Raw genomic sequence first — 16,778 nt, 5'->3', positions numbered from 1 at the left:
TCGACAACAAATGACGCCGCCAACGTAGCAGGTGACAGGCACATGACGTCTGCTGTACTGTGTTATTCATTGCTTGGTGAGCGTATGCACATGTTGTAGACGCATTTAGTGCGGAATACATAGCAAATCACTTACACTACTGGCCATTAAAATTGCTACGCCACGAAGATGATGTGCTACAGACGCGAAATTTAACCGACAGGAAGAAGATGCTGTGATATGCAAATGATAAGCTTTTCAGAGCATTTACACAAGGTTGGCGCCGGTGGCGACACGTAAAACATGCTGACATGAGGAAAGTTTCCAACCGATTTCTCATACACAAACAGCAGTTGACCGGTGTTGCCTGGTGAAACGTTGTTGTGATGCCTCATGTAAGGAGGAGAAATGCGTACCATCACGTTTCCGACTTTGATAAAGGTCGGATTGTAGCCGATCGCATTGGTCAAGATCTAATGACTGTTAGAAGAATATGGAATCGGTGGGTTCAGGAGGGTAATACGGAACGCCGTGCTGGATCCCAACGGCCTCGTATCACTAGCAGTCGAGGTGACAGGCATCTTATCCGCATGGCTGTAACGGATCGTGCAGCCACGTCTCGATCCCTGAGTCAACAGATGGCGACGTTTGCAAGACAACAACCATCTGCACGAACAGTTCGACGACGTTTGCAGCAGCATGGACTATCAGCTCGGAGACCATGCGATGGTCTACTCAACGACGAACCTGGGTGCAAGAACGGCAAAACGTCATTTTTTGGATGAATCCAGGTTCTGTTTACAGCATGATGGTCGCATCCGTATTTGGCGACATCGTGGTGAACGCACATTGGAAGCGTGTATTTGTCATCGCCATACTGGCGTATCTCCGGGCGTGATGGTATGGGGTGCCATTGGTTACACGTCTCGGTCACCTTCTAACAACCCTGCTCAAACAAAGGTCAAAATTAAATAATGATTGTGTTGTTGCTCACGCTGCTAAATACTGCATTTTCGGGCAACAACAAAGTTATTATGTGGCAGGTGTCATTAGAGCACAGTTAATAATGTCATTTCATGTAATAATGAAGAAACTAAGCACTCATCTTTTTTTGTCCGCAGCTCGTGGTCATGCGGTAGCGTTCTCGCTTCCCGCGCCCGGGTTCCCGGGTTCGATTCCCGGCGGGGTCTGGAATTTTCTCTGCCTCGTGATGGCTGGGTGTTGTGTGGTGTCCTTAGGTTAGTTAGGTTTAAGTAGTTCTAAGTTCTAGAGGACTGATGACCATAGCTGTTAAGTCCCATAGTGCTCAGAGCCATTTTTTGCCACTCATCTTTTCGTTTCCCACGCTGGTCTCGTTGTAAAATCATGGCTCAATCGTCGAAAATCTAGGTGGTGATGATTCCAAGCTTGAATGCAAAGAGGCCTAGGTTTTATTCCGCTATAATCAAAAGTTTTGTAGATGCGCTTCACAAACCAGTCTTGAAGATTAAACCTTTCAAAGTTAGCACAATGGTGATGTAAAAAAATAATCAGCACTCCGAATTTAAGTTACACTTCCTTTTTATTACTTTTGTTGCAATACCACGTAACACACAAAACATCACTTCACAATACAAAACATACTTGAAAACATCTTCCTCACTGTTAAAGATCACATTTTATAAGCTTACTACAATATGCGTCTTTCCAACATGACGTCCAAGACTTGACTTTCTCAAGGTCCGACTCTCTAACTAACTAACTAATAATCGCTTACGCGCCCAAAAATCAGAGTTAAAAGTACGACAAAGATCATAGTGACAAAATAAAGAATACACATAAGAATAATATCATTGCAATATAAACATATCGATGTATCAAAGTACCTCTACATTAATGAAATCAAATCTGAATGTCGTCTCAGAAACATGTTAACTACTTTACAGAAACACAGTAGAATATTGCTGGTATCGAGAGGTTCAGGCGAGCTGCCGTAATGGTTACGTAATTCAAGTACCATTACAACCTCTTGTTCGCATTGCCGGTACTTTGAACAGTGGACGTTACATTTCAGAAGTGTTACGACCCGTGGATCTACCCTTCATTCGATCCCTGCGAAACCCTACATTTCAGCAGGATAATGCACGACCGCATGTTGCAGGTCCTGTGCGGGCCTTTCTGGGTACAGAAAATGTTCGACTGCTGCCCTGGCCGGCACATTCTCCAGATTTCTCACCAACTGAAAACGTCTGGTCAAGGGTGGCCTAGCAACTGGCTCGTCACATTACGCGAGTCACTACTATTGATGAACTGCGGTATCGTGTTGAATCTGCATGGGCAGCTGTACCCGTACACGCCATCCAAGCTCTGTTTGACTCAATGGCCAGGCGTATCAAGGCCGTTATTACGGCCAGAGGTGGTTGTTCTGGGTACTGATATCTCAGGATCTATGCACCCAAATCGCATGAAAATGTAATCACATGTCAGTTCTAGTATAATATATCTTTTCAGTGAATAACCGTTTATCATCTGCATTTCTTCTTGGTGTAGCAACTTTAATGGCCAGTAGTGTAAAACTTGCACCGCAAATATTGCGGAAATGCAAAGTGTTACTGATGCGCGGTTTTCATTGAGTGTGTCGGTAGTCAGGGTTCATGTTGTTAGCCGATAAACAGACCGTAATAATACTTAGAAAGTGAATTTCTTGTGCAAACATACACTTTCTTAAATAGAACAAAGGTAATTGGCATTAACAGGCTAAAAGTAGAGTAAATAGGAATGTCAGTGGCATTTTTCGCTGGTTTCTAGTGCGAGTCGTTTACGAGATATCATATTCTTAAAAGTTCCCACAACAACATTTGTTTGTGCCATTCAGCCTGTATAATTGCTAGGTACAAGTTGCTTACAAAGTGCTTGTGTGTTCCTCGAGTGCATTACGACTTGCTAGTCAGTGTTGAAACGTCCCCTTAGAAAAATTATGAATGACTTTCCTAGTAAACGTCTACATTATTTGATACAAAGACAGCTGACTAAAACTGAACGTACTCAGACAGTTGTCTCTTTACTTATCCTGATCACTACTAAACTGACACACAATATCTTTTAGCGATACGCAGTCTGACTTTCAAAAATCCCTACAAAAGAATGACCCTGACTAACAATAACCTATACCTTTCATGAATCACTTACCTCACAAAAATCTTCGTTACTCGAACTACTGCAAAACAGTCAGTGCTAATACTGCCAGCTAAATAAAAGATTCTAACTACTGAAGTCACTAACTACTGATAGGCATAGTTAGCAAATGAAATGTATTTACCTTAATAATGTTCAAAAGTCATCATATATATATATATATATATATATATATATATATATATTATATATATGATGACTTTTGAACATTATTAAGGTAAATACATTGTTTGTTATCCATCAAAATCTTTCATTTGCTAACTATGCCTATCAGTAGTTAGTGACTTCAGTAGTTAGAATCTTTTATTTAGCTGGCAGTATTAGCACTGACTGTTTTGCAGTAGTTCGAGTAACGAATAATATATATATATATATATATATATATATATATATATATATATATTATTGGTGTTTTGCCCTTAAAGAGCGCATTTGGACTAAACTACATGGCCAGTTCCTTTTGCTGCCTTCCTTGCTGCCCAAACTTCCCTCATTCGCTCGCTGTGTTTCTGTTTCCGGTCCTCTGTCCATGCTTCTTGTCGGCTTTGTGTCTTCGGCTTCGTCTTGATTGCCTTTTTGGTTGCCCATATTTCTTTCATCTTCTGGCTGTGATCTTGCTTGTGTTCTTCGGTCCATTTTATGCCTGTTCGTTTGTCGCATTGTATCTCATGTAGTTTACTTTTCTTAATGATGTTTCTGAACTTTATTCTGTCGTTTATTGTGTCTGCTGTTATGTTGAGCTGGTTCAGGTCGTTTTCTACCTCTGCCACCCATTTGTTGTTTCTAGTGGTTACCCAGTCAAAGATCTGTTTGGTCAGCCTGTGTGATGGCATTCTGTATAGGTGTCCACAGAATTGTAGTCTGCGTTTTCTAATCTTTTCTGTGATTGTCTCCGTATGTTTGTACAGTTCCTCTGTAGGTTTCTTGATCCATATTCCATTGTTGTTAGTTGCGCCAAATATTTTCCTAAGTATTTTTCGTTCTACTTTTTCTAATTGTCTGATACGTGTATGCCCTAGGATTAGTGTGGTCTCTGCTGCATATAGTGCCTCGGGGAGCACCACCGTGTCGTAATGGCGTAATTTGGCTTTTTGTGAGATAGACTTCTTGTTGTAATGATTCCACACTACTTTGTATGCCTTGTCCAGTTAAGTCTTTCTTTCTTCGTTTGAGTCTCTGTTATGTCCACTCATTTGTAGTGTTTCACCGAAGTATTTGAAGTTTGCCGTTTTGTAAATCGTGCCATACTTTGTGTTCAGAGATGAGAGTTTCTTTGTGCTCATAAACTGTGTCTTTTCGTAAGAGATCTGTAGTCCAGTTTTGGAAGCGATTTCGTGCAGTTTTTCAATAGCGTCTTTTGTTTCCTTTATACCTTTCGTGACAATCGCCAAATCGTCTGCAAAAGCCAGGCATTTAATCTGTAGGTTTCCTAAGGTTATCCCCTGTTGTGATGTTTCCCATTCTTTTATGACCTTATCTAACACCAGATTGAAAAGGAGAGGTGAGAGGCCATCAATTCATGACATGCATCTTCACAGATTTCCTTTTTCTGGCGGACTCACGTCCAGATCGTCCGCTTATAGTAACCTCTTAAAACTCTGGCATCTCTCTCCCCACATCCACCACTGGTGGCGGCTCACCTCCAGCTGCCCAACGCTACGTGCTGTTCACATCCAACTGCCCAACACTACACTAGCGAATATTTCAACGATGAGTCCAACCAGCCTACTGCACACCGAGCAGTCAGTGATTTTCAGACAGAGCTTGGCGTTACCAACATAAAAACCTAAACAGCCTACTTACAGCGTGTGACCGTCCAACCTGAAGGTAGTGAGTTGACCATGGGATTTAATGGCTCTGAGCACTATGGGACTTAATATCTGAGGTCATCAGTCCCCTAGAACTTAGAACTACTTAAACCTAACTAACCTAAGGACATCATACACATCCATGACCGAGGCAGGATTCGAACCTGCGACCGTAGCGGTCACGCTGTTCCAGACTGAAGCGCCTAGAACCGTTCGGCTACAACGCCCGGCTGACGATTGGATTTACCAAGCCAGAAAAAACCGACCTGCTCGTGGTCCATGCCGAGTGTAGGAAAAATGCAGTTCGTTCTTGTACGATGTATGCGGCAAGATATTCCAATAGACGTCAACCATTTCAGCAGTTATTTATCAACCTCTTCAGTCAGTTACGTGAAAGTGGTAGTGTGACACGTATACAACGTAAGAGAAGGAAACAAGTGACGACAGAAGAGGGGGAAATTAATGTTCTTGCTGCTGTTGCAGTTGATCTGCATGTTTGCTCCCACGCAATAGCACGACGAAGTGACGAGAGTCAGGCAAGTCTCCCGAACATTCTCCTTCGACATTCCTGTCACACCTCTCTCCGTCAAGAGCTGCACGATAACGATTATGCGAATCGTGTTAACTTATATACAGAGGCGTTAAGACAGGATACTTCAGATGTGTCATGTATCTTGTTTAGTGATGGAGCCATATTCATCAGTCATAGGCACGTAAATCGCCGAAACATGCACTAGTGATCTGTTGACCATTTCCGTTGCCTTCGTCAGCCGGAACGCCAGCGTCCATGGAGTGTAAATGTGTTGTATGCTATAGTGAACCATCAGCTCATAGGCCCGTATTTGACAGACAGAGCACTGAACGCGCCTAAGTATCTCAGCCTCCTAACAGACCATCTTCCACGGATGCTAGAAGACGTCTCTTTGCAGACTAGGAGGAACCTGGGGTAAGAACATGATGGCTGTCCAGCCCGTAGTGCACGAAGTACTACAGCATGTCCTCACGAATTGTTTCCAAATCGTTGGATTGGACGCAGAGAACCTGTTTTCCGGATTTGACACCTGTAGATTTTTTTCTGTGGGGAAAGCTGAAAAACGCTGTCTACAAGGACATACCAACTACATCCCATGATATGCAACTACTTATTACTGTAGCCTGCTCGGACATCTCCACTGAAAGCACGTCCGCAGCAATCGTTCCATACCAGCGTATATTGCTGTTGCCGGTGATCATTTTGAATACCACCTGTGGTGGTCAATCGTCTCATTGCTGGTTAGAATCAACATAACTAGTGTACGAACTTGTTCTTTAGTACGCTACCACAGGTATTGACCAGCTGTCGGTGTGGGAACTTTTCGAAATTCGATATCTCGTAAACGACTCGCACAAGAAACCTGCAACAAACACCACTGTCATTCTAATTTATCCTACTATTAGTCTGTTAGTGTCAATAGACGTTGTTCCATTTAAAATAGTGTACGTTTGCACAAAACTACACTTCATTAGTATTATCACAATCTGTTTGTTCTTGCACATTCGTCTTCTAAAATTCCGAAGGTATTTACGAATAACTTCGTACTTTTCACTCTTCCTCGTGTTGTTAAGTGAAATTGTGGCATATATTTTTTTCATGCTGTTACTTGTGACTCCGAATTAATTAAAATAACCATACTTCAACGTCTTTCCCTCCGAAAAAAATTGGTAGTGAAGAAGTCAAGCAAAAACACACACTGGCGGAAAAAATCACAGCACCTAAAAACAATTAAAGTAGAGTAATGAAGTGTCATGAACGCATTTGTCTAGGTAAAATATTTAATTAATTATTGTTGTAAGGTTAATGTAAGTGCGAAATGATCCGCTGCAAATGTGAAATGCTGATACATTAATAACCGGCGTAACTGCCAGAATGTTCGAAGCAAGCACGCAAACGAGTATGCATTGTGTTATTCGAGTGCTGCATGTCAAATTGTGGGGCAGAGTTCCATGCCTGATACATTTGGCCAGTGGTCTTTGTTGCAGGTTGCTAGTGCTAGTCATTTACAAGATATCGTAGTTTGAAAAGTTTCCACACCGACACTTTCGCAGTATCTGTGCTAGCACACACTAAAGAATAACACAAGTGCATACATCATTTATGTGGATTCTGACCAGTAAAGAGACAATCGACCATCACAGGTTGTGTCCAAAATGATCACCGGCACCGGCAATACACCCTTCCATTGTGGTACAGAACGCCTCTGCACACGTGTTAGCATTTCAGCGGAGATTTCCGAGCAGTCTGCGGTAACTGGACGCTGCGTATGATCGGGTGTAGTTGGTATGTCCTTGTAGGCAGCGTGTTTCAATTTTCCCCACAGAAGAAAGTCTACAGGTGTCAAATCCGTGGAACGGGCCGGCCAAGAAACAGGTCCAACGATTTTCCAACAATTCGTGAAGACATGCTCTAGTATATCGTACACTATGGGCTGGACTGCCATCATGTTCTTACACCAAGGTTCCTCCTTGTCCGCAGACGAACGTTTTCCATCTTCCATGGACGATAATCTGTTAGGAAGCTGCCGGCCGCGGTAGTCTAGCGGTTCTAGGCGCGCAGTCCGGAACCGCGCGACTACTACGCTCGCAGGTTCGAATCCTGCCTCGGGCATGGATGTGTGTAATGTCCTTAGGTTAGTCAGGTTTAAGTAGTTCTAAGTTCTAGGGGACTGATGACCATAGATGTTAAGTCCCATAGTGCTCAGAGCCATTTGAACCATTTTGAACTGGTCTGTGATCTTTTCAGTGATGAGGCGTGGTGTCATCTTAGCTCACCAGTTCCCACGAGGAATCAGCTGCAGGCGGGAGGGTATTCAAACTGGAACAACGCTTTCAGCAAGATGTAGTCATAATGTTTTCGTTATAATCTTCAGAAAGTGAAGTTACATATTTAATTTTTGCGTATTTTCAGGTGCGTGTCTGCACTTCTGGTACATACAGAAATCCTTGCAGCACACGATTCCGTAGTATGCCGCTAGGGGAGCCTATATTGAGCCTCCCATTGGATAGACCGGTCGCCTGGTGCAAGTCTTCTTTGTTGACACCACTTCAGCGACTTGAGCGTTGACGGGGATGATATGATATGAAGACAGCACAACAACCAGTCCCCGAGTAAAGATAATCTCCTACCCATTCGGGAATCGAACCCAGACCCCTTGCATGACATTCAGCTGCGCTGGTTACTCAGCTATCGAGGCGGACAACAAAATTGTTAATGTGCAGTAAATAGCAGTAATTCGTATCGGGCATCAGTAAAAATGTTGTAACTGTGTCAGGCCAATCTGTGTGAATTCTTTAGCCACCTGGATTGGCCTGTGATCGCTGCAAAATTTCCGTTGCTGCCGAAAACGAATAGCTACACGATGCATCACTTTATGAATGGGTTGTGCCACGTTGTTGTGGCTCCTGTAACAGTGTGCTACTGTTCTGTGCGCTGAGATTTCAACATATAGGATCCGTCAAAAGGTCTTTACAACTTTGGAATGATACAGAAATTTATTGAGATAACTTACAGAATCGATAGCTGTGTAAATTTTGTAGCAAACAGCCTCAAGTTTCACATAAAAGTGCCATGTGTGACTACCGTTTGTGCCGCGGCAAACATCCCACCTGTAATCAGTTTCTTCCCACACTCTTTGCAGCCAGTCAGGCGTAACTTGTGCAACAGCAGCGTAGTTTCGATTTTTCAGGTCGGCTAAATTGTTTGGCAGGTGAGGAACATACACGCGTTCTTTTATGTAACCCCAGAGAAAGAAATTCAGTGATGTCAGTTCTGGGGAGCGAGGTGGCCAGGCAATTGGCCCTTCACGGCCAATCCAACGACCTGGGAAGCGATTATCGATGAACCTGCCTCGACAAAGGTTTTGTATGTAGAGTAAATTGTAGGCCTACTTGGAAGTTCCTTAGAGTATTCGATGCGAAATTTACGCAGAGCAGTTGTTGCGGAGTTCGTTTCATGAAATCGAAATACACAGCGAGAAAGCTCCGCACCATAAAAGTAGCCATTTTAACTGTGCACTGCGCTGGCGCTCCTGGTGGCGGAATGAGGTACTAATGCGCTATGTAAATCCAAGTTGGGGTTGTTTGCTGCAAAATGACAGATCTACCAATTCTGTAAGTTATCTCAATAAATTTCTATATCCTTCCAATGCGCGTGTAGCACAGATGACGAACGGACGGCGAAATAGGCAGAAGAATTATTTCAATCGGTGGCTATGGCGCGAATTCGTGAGTGTGGGGGAGAAAACAAACCGGCATAGCACAATTCAGTTACAGGTATGAGGCTTGATTTTCTTCGGCACTATACATGTATACAGTGTGCAGATCTCGTATTATACCACTGACAACCATGGTCGCCCAATCTCACACTACGTGATTCTTTTTCGGGAAGTTTCTAAAATACTCTATGTTCCACCGCTTCCATCAACTTTGGGTGAACAGCGATGACATGTAGCAACAGCAATGAATGCAGTAACTCGCGATATGCTTGCAAAAGTATGGGACCAGACTGAATTGGATCTGGACGTTTGTCGTCGCTCTGGTGGAGGGCACATTGAATATTTGTGATGGGTAAATGTAAACTTTGAACCTAAGTGTAATTGTAAAAAGTGCCCCGAAGTTGCAAATGCATTCACGTAAAAAATACGAGGCGTTAAAAATATTTCCTTTTTTTGGTGGTGATAGTATGAACTGACCCAAGACAAAACATCCAGTAAATATGGGGTCTGGAATGCACACCGTAAGAGCTATGAGCACTTGTTCACCTTCGCTACTGTGAAAGACATTTCTTCTACTGCAAGCTCTTTGCTATTATGGATGACCTACAAAATCCAGCAAACAAATGAGGACACATTCCTCTCTTATTATTCATGGATACAGCATGCAGCAAACATCTGTTTGTGTTGTTACTGTACAATGTATTCATTGTTTTCTGTATTAGGTCCAAGAGAATCAGTTTATATTTTGATAAGTTTGTGAAATACTTTAACTTCGCAATTTTATCTTGCACTTACTAGCATAATGGAAAATGGCAAATATGATCTTCTGTTATGTTCTGGTGGATGGATGCAAACATACTGTATACTGAAAAATATCCAGAACGCGGGGTATCATCTGCACTACTATTGAGCCATCCTTTCCAGCGACTACCAGGCTCTGGCCCAAGAGCTCCAAAATCGGCAGGTCGTTGCAGACCTCACCCCATCCGTACTCCTGTTGTGGAGGAGCGAGCATGTAATAGCATGCAGATTACATTAGAAGGTCTGCTGTTTCAAAGTCGTAGAATAATGTGTTCTCATTCGCCTACTTAATTGTTTACCGCTTTCTGTAGGTCGTTCATGACAGCAAAGAGCTTGCAATAGAAGAGATGTGTTTCACATTAGCGAAGATGAACGAGTGCTTCCAGATCTTAAGGTATGCGTTTCAGAGCCCATGTTTACTGGAAATTTTTGTTTTGTTTTGGTCCATACTACCACCCCTCAAAATATGGAATACTTTTTTAATACCCTCTATCCATTTGGATAATCGGAGGTTGTTTTGAACGTAAAAAGCTTTGTAGTCCTATGGCTAAGTTAAAATACACCCCAATTTCTATGTTCATTCATGAAGACGATATAGTCTTGTGAAATCAGATGAATCTTTATGAAGCACCCTGTACTGTTGCAGAATAATCTTAGTTATCTAAACTACTCAAAAAAATATTGGCATCACAATCATGAGATGCGTCGTTTTTGTTTGTTTGATCAGAAACCTCTTTCTCAATACTCCTTGGACGACACGAAACCGCTTCATTCAGCCACCCGTGCAATGCAGCTGAAAGAAAGCTTGCATGCTCACATGGGAAGCATCCCACCTACAACTGCTAAGGCCGAAAAAAATTATTTTAAATACGGAGATCAGCCTTCTCTGTCACTTGCCAGGGTCATTTAACTGTGAAGCTCAGCATTTTCGTACAGTCGTTGTTTGAAGGTTAACGCACGTAAAGACTGAAGAAGCCAAGTCACTGAAGAAATAATACGGTGTAACAGACAGTTATGACCAGCAGATTGACAGGAGTCATGATTGAGGAATTCTTAGGAAACAAGTTTCACATTTTCTTCAAACGATATATGCTATAACATATGCAGTACTTACAAATTCGTATATCCCAGCAGAACATGTCGTGGTAAATATCTCGATAATGTGATCACTACGACTATTGCAGTGTAGATACATCGAAAATGTTGAGCATACTGTTTCCTTCCACTGTGATTTAATCACTTCAATGAAACTCCTCATTTCCACAGCGATGATGATAAGGGAAGAACGAACCACAACACAGCAACTTCTGTTTTGGGAATTATCACTGTGTAAGAACTGGATTTGTTAATATACATATTCCAGCCACATTAACGTGACAGCTGCCTATGTTCGACGTCAAAGTGCGGTAACCACTCACAGACAGCACGTGGCTGCATTAGCAGGGCATGGTATATAAAGCGTGTCGGGGACGCGGAAAACAGTGCAGTCATTGTCGTAATGCGGAAATGGAGCGGTTTAGCTGACGACCAGAAGGGCACGTTCGTTGACTTTCGGGCCAAGGACGGAAGCATTGACGAAACTGCAGAGTTCGTAAACTACTCGCGTGGTTCGAAGAACACCAGGATGAATTTTCCGTACTCCCCTGGCCACCAAGCTCCCCGGATATAAACTCGATCGAGAATCTATGGATTGTTTGCGCCATGGATCCCCAGTCGAGAAACCTAGCGCAGCTGACCACGGCGCTGGAATTGGTATGGCTCCACGTCCCTGTCGGTAACTTCAAAATCTCAGTGACACTCCTCCTGCACGTCTTGCACTGAAAAGGTGGTTATTCATACTTTTGACAAGTCATCACATTAATGTGACTGGACAGTGTGTATTGGTTCAAGCATATGTTTAGCTTTTTGGCAAGCAATATATCATTTATGGCTCTCGTGAATCTGCCGATGTAAAGGTTTGCTAGTTGGAATTTTTTCTTCAGCGACCTGTGCTTCTGTAGGCTTTAAACTCACTAACCTCCAAACGTCCGCATTACACAAATGCACAGTTTGTAATATGTAGGTGGTGCAAAATAATTTTTTTGAGCAGTTTATTGTGTAACTCGATATTTTTTAATTATTATTTCGTCCTTGAAATTTGTTACAGTCAATGGTCTATCACCAGTCTTCTGCGGAAGTTGTTAGTTTGTGTATTGTGTCTGTACCAGAGAATGAACCTTTGGCTTTACAGCCTAATGTACACTTGATTGAAACTTCATGTTGTTGTTGTTGTTGTGGTCTTCAGTCCTGAGACTGGTTTGATGCAGCTCTCCATGCTACTCTATCCTGTGCAAGCTTTTTCATCTCCCAGTACCTACTGCAACCTACATCCTTCTGAATCTGCTTAGTGTATTCATCTCTTGGTCTCCCCCTACGATTTTTACCCTCCACGCTGCCCTCCAATACTAAATTGGTGATCCCTTGATGCCTCAGAACATGTCCTACCAACCGATCCCTTCTTCTGGTCAAGTTGTGCCACAAACTTCTCTTCTCCCCAATCCTATTCAATACTTCCTCATTAGTTATGTGATCTACCCATCATGAAACTTCATGACATGTTAAAATTCTGTGCCAAATCAGGACACGAACCTGGGGCATTGGATTTCGCGGGCACTAGCCTTTTTCGTTGAACTATAGTGGTTTGTCGGACATCTTCAACCTTGCGGTAAAAGTTTTTTCCGTAGATGACAAGGGCGCTGGTTCTAAAACTAATCTGGCGGACAGTTAATGAATCCGTACGTTGCGATATCTACGTTGGCGGTATTTTACAAACTAAAAATTTCACGAAAACTTGGCTGTACCGTAATTATAAGGATTATTAGTTAAAACAGTGGCCATGTAAAATTTAGGTACAAACCTTTCGAATCAAAGTCGTCATAGCCGGCTTCAGGTTTATAAATCATTTTCAGAAGGCAGCTAGCGTCTTTTTATTGAGGCCTTATTTTGTGGTGACTTAGTGACTTGGTAACGTAGAACCCAGAAAATAATTATCATTTTGAATTGAAAATAATTGGAAATGTGTGTTAAAATGAAGGATAATATCGAATATGGTCTTTTATTTTCATTGATTTGTAGTCTGGCGAGGAATTGGGGCACATGTAAATGCACGATGCAGTCGTCACATATTTCTAGTACAGCTTTTCAGAATATTCATCTTGTGGTTGAAGCCTGCTTTTGGTCCCTCTTTGCTTTCTGATATGCGAGGTGATTTTGCTGAAGGGCAAAAAAATGCAGGAAACGGTGCAAAAAAGATCATATGCACGTATGGCCGGAAATTTGTACCACGGAAGTACAGCCACTAGAAAGTGGAGGCAAAAGATCTTTTAAATTTAGAGTGTAGGTTTGAATGACTGAAATCGCACATGAGAATACTCGTACACCAGGAAAGTGGCAATGTGTCTTCTGTACTAACATTTTAGGCTCAGACTCAAGAGGACAGTGAGCTTGAGCACCATTATGCAGCAGCCACATGACCCTTCGTAGCAAGAAAGACACATCTTCCAGCAGTAGAGGCAGCGACATCCACAAGGAGCGCAGATATGCCTCGCCTGTGCAACACTGTGGAAGGATGACTGGTCCCACCAGGCAGTGGCCAATAATCCCAGCCCACACATTAAGGCTGAACCAGTGCCGTTGATTCTCTGCCATCATGCCAAGACTGCTTGTGAAGGTTGACGATAAAGCCAGTCGCAAACGCTGCTTTATCTGTGAACAGGATGGATGACAGACGACCCAGTAACGTGGTGGCCTATGCGACGAACCAGCGATAAAACCGTAGCTGCAGAGTCAAGTCCATAGATAAAAAAACTTGCACGTGTTGCAAGTCATGCAGATTGTGGCAGTTGTGGATAACATTCCACACCGTCGTCGGGCTTACTCCATGTTGAAAGGCTACCTGCCTCTTGCTGATACTGAGGCCACTGTGAAAGATCTTTTATCTCCACCTTCAAGTGGGTGTACCACCCTTGGAACGCGTTTCCAGCCATATATCCATATGACCCTTTTTGCTCCTTATCCTCTCAGGGATCTTATCCTGAATATTGCTGCCTTTTAGCTAAATCACACTGTGAAGTAGTGCAACTAGAGTCCTGACTTCAGAAAACACAATTATCTTCTTTAACACTCATACATGTTTTGATGAAGTTTCACCGTCGTCAATGAGTTAATTTTATTTTCTGTCGAAAAGCAGGTGAAGATTTAGCCTGATAATACATGCAGTTTTGGGATTATCACTTTTGTATTTATAACGTTATTACCGAAATATACAGGGCGAATCACCTAAAATTTGCACCGCAAATACTGGGGAAATGGAAAGTTCTACTGATGTACGGTTTTCACTGAATCGATTGGTAGTCAGGAGCTCGTTTTGTTAGATAATCAACAGAGTGTAATAATAATTATAAACTGTTTGTGCAAACACACTTTTTTAAATGGAACAATACTGATTGACATTAACAGTCTAAAACTAGGGTAAATTAGAATGTCAGTGGTGTTCTCAGGTTTCTAGTGCGAGTCGTTCACAGGAAACCGTATTTTGAAAAGTTCCCACACCGAATCTTGTTTGTGCCGTTCAATTTGCGTAGTTTTTAGGTACGATGGTCTATGTTTGCTTACAGTGTACTTGTGTGTTCCTTGAATGTAGTGCAACTTGCTAGTCAGTTAGTGTGCGACAGTCTAAGTACTAGGCCGTGAGTGGACGACGGGATTTACCAACGTAGAAAACGGCGACATGCTCATGGTGTATGGAGAGTGTAGGAAGATTGCAGTTCGTTATTGTACGGTGTATGCAGCAAGGTATCCTAATAGATGTCAACCATCTCAGCATTTATTTATCAACCTTTTCAAAAAGTTACATGAAAGTGGTAGAGTAACATCTAGGCAACGTAAGAGAAGGAAACAAGTGACGACAGAAGAGGGGGAAATTAATGAAATTAATGTTGTTGCTCCTGTAGCAGCTGACCCGTACGTTAGCTCCCGCGCAATAGCACGAGGAAGTGGAACGAGTTAAGGCAAGTGACCTACACATTCTCCATCGACGTATGTTCCATCGTCTCTCCATCAAGATCTGCATGGAAACGATTATGAAAATCGTGTTAACTTCTGTACATGGGCATTAAGACAGGATACTCCAGATATCTCATGTATCTTGTTTAGTTATGAGACCGTATTTACCAGTCGTGGCCAGATAAACCACCGAAACATGCATTACTGGTCTGTTGACAATCCCCGTTTCCTTCATCAGGTGGAACGTCAGAGTCGATGAAGTGTAGACACGTGGTCACGGGTAGTGAACCATCAGCTCATAGGCCTGTTTTTCATAGAAGGAACACTGAACACGCACAAGCATCGCAGCTTCCTAACAAATGGTTCAAATGGCTCTGAGCACTATGGGACTTAACATCTGTGGTCATCAGTCCCCTAGAACTTAGAACTACTTAAACCTAACTAACCTAAGGACATCACACACATCCATGCCCGAGGCAGGATTCGAACCTGCGATCGTAGCAGTCGCGCGGTTGCGGACTGCGCTCCTAGAACCGCTAGACCACCGCGGCCGGCAGCTTCCTAACAGATTATCGTCCATGGAAGATGGAAAACGTTCGTCTGCGGACAAGGAGGAACCTTGGTGTAAGAACATGATGGCAGTCCAGCCCATAGTGTACGATATACTAGAGCATGTCTTCACGAATTGTTGTAAAATCGTTGGACCTGTTTCTTGGCCGGCCCGTTCCACGGATTTGACACCTGTAGACTTTCTTCTGTGGCGAAAATTGAAACACGCTGTCTACAAGGACATACCAACTACACCCGATCATACGCAGCGTCCAGTTACCGCAGACTGCTCGGAAATCTCCGCTGAAATGCTAACACGTGTGCAGAGGCGTTCTGTACCACAATGGAAGGGTGTATTGCCGGTGCCGGTGATCATTTTGGACACAACCTGTGATGGTCGATTTTCTCTTTACTGGTCAGAATCCACATAAATAATGTATGCACTTGTGTTATTCTTTAGTGTGTGCTAGCACAGATACTGCGAAAGTGTCGGTGTGGAAACTTTTCAAACTACGATATCTTGTAAATGACTAGCACTAGCAACCTGCAACAAAGACCACTGGCCAAATGTATCAGGCATGGAACTCTACCCCACAATTTGACATGCAGCACTCGAATAACACAATGCATACTCGTTTGCGTGCTTGCTTCGAACATTCTGGCAGTTACGCCGGTTATTAATGTATCAGCATTTCACATTTGCAGCGGATCATTTCGCACTTACATTAACCTTACAACAATAATTAATTAAATATTTTACCTAGACAAATGCGTTCATGACACTTCATTACTCTACTTTAATTGTTTTTAGGTGCTGTGATTTTTTCCGCCAGTGTGTGTTTTTGCTTGACTTCTTCACTACCAATTTTTTTCGGAGGGAAAGACGTTGAAGTATGGTTATTTTAATTAATTCGGAGTCACAAGTAACAGCATGAAAAAAATATATGCCACAATTTCACTTAACAACACGAGGAAGAGTGAAAAGTACGAAGTTATTCGTAAATACCTTCGGAATTTTAGAAGACGAATGTGCAAAAACTGCAAGGCATGTAGAAAACAGACACACATCGATGGATAAAGCGTCTCTTTAATTTTTTTTCACCGTACAGTTGATCAATATGGGCAGCGTTTGTGACGCACCAAACGTCAATACATGCGTGCAGTTCATTGACAC

General features: G+C 42.7%; 1 protein-coding gene across 3 annotated transcripts in view; it reads left to right on the top strand.

The window, feature by feature from the left end:
- LOC126470293 (uncharacterized) overlaps positions 1-16,778 on the top strand; it is a 602,478-nt gene that overhangs the window by 155,225 nt on the left and 430,475 nt on the right. The gene's annotated exons all lie outside the window — the stretch shown is intronic.

Source organism: Schistocerca serialis, chromosome 3 (genome assembly GCF_023864345.2).
Source record: "Schistocerca serialis cubense isolate TAMUIC-IGC-003099 chromosome 3, iqSchSeri2.2, whole genome shotgun sequence".
Lineage (NCBI taxonomy): Eukaryota > Metazoa > Arthropoda > Insecta > Orthoptera > Acrididae > Schistocerca > Schistocerca serialis.
Note: the sequence above shows the minus strand (reverse complement) of the source record. Positions and strands in the feature narration are given on the sequence as shown.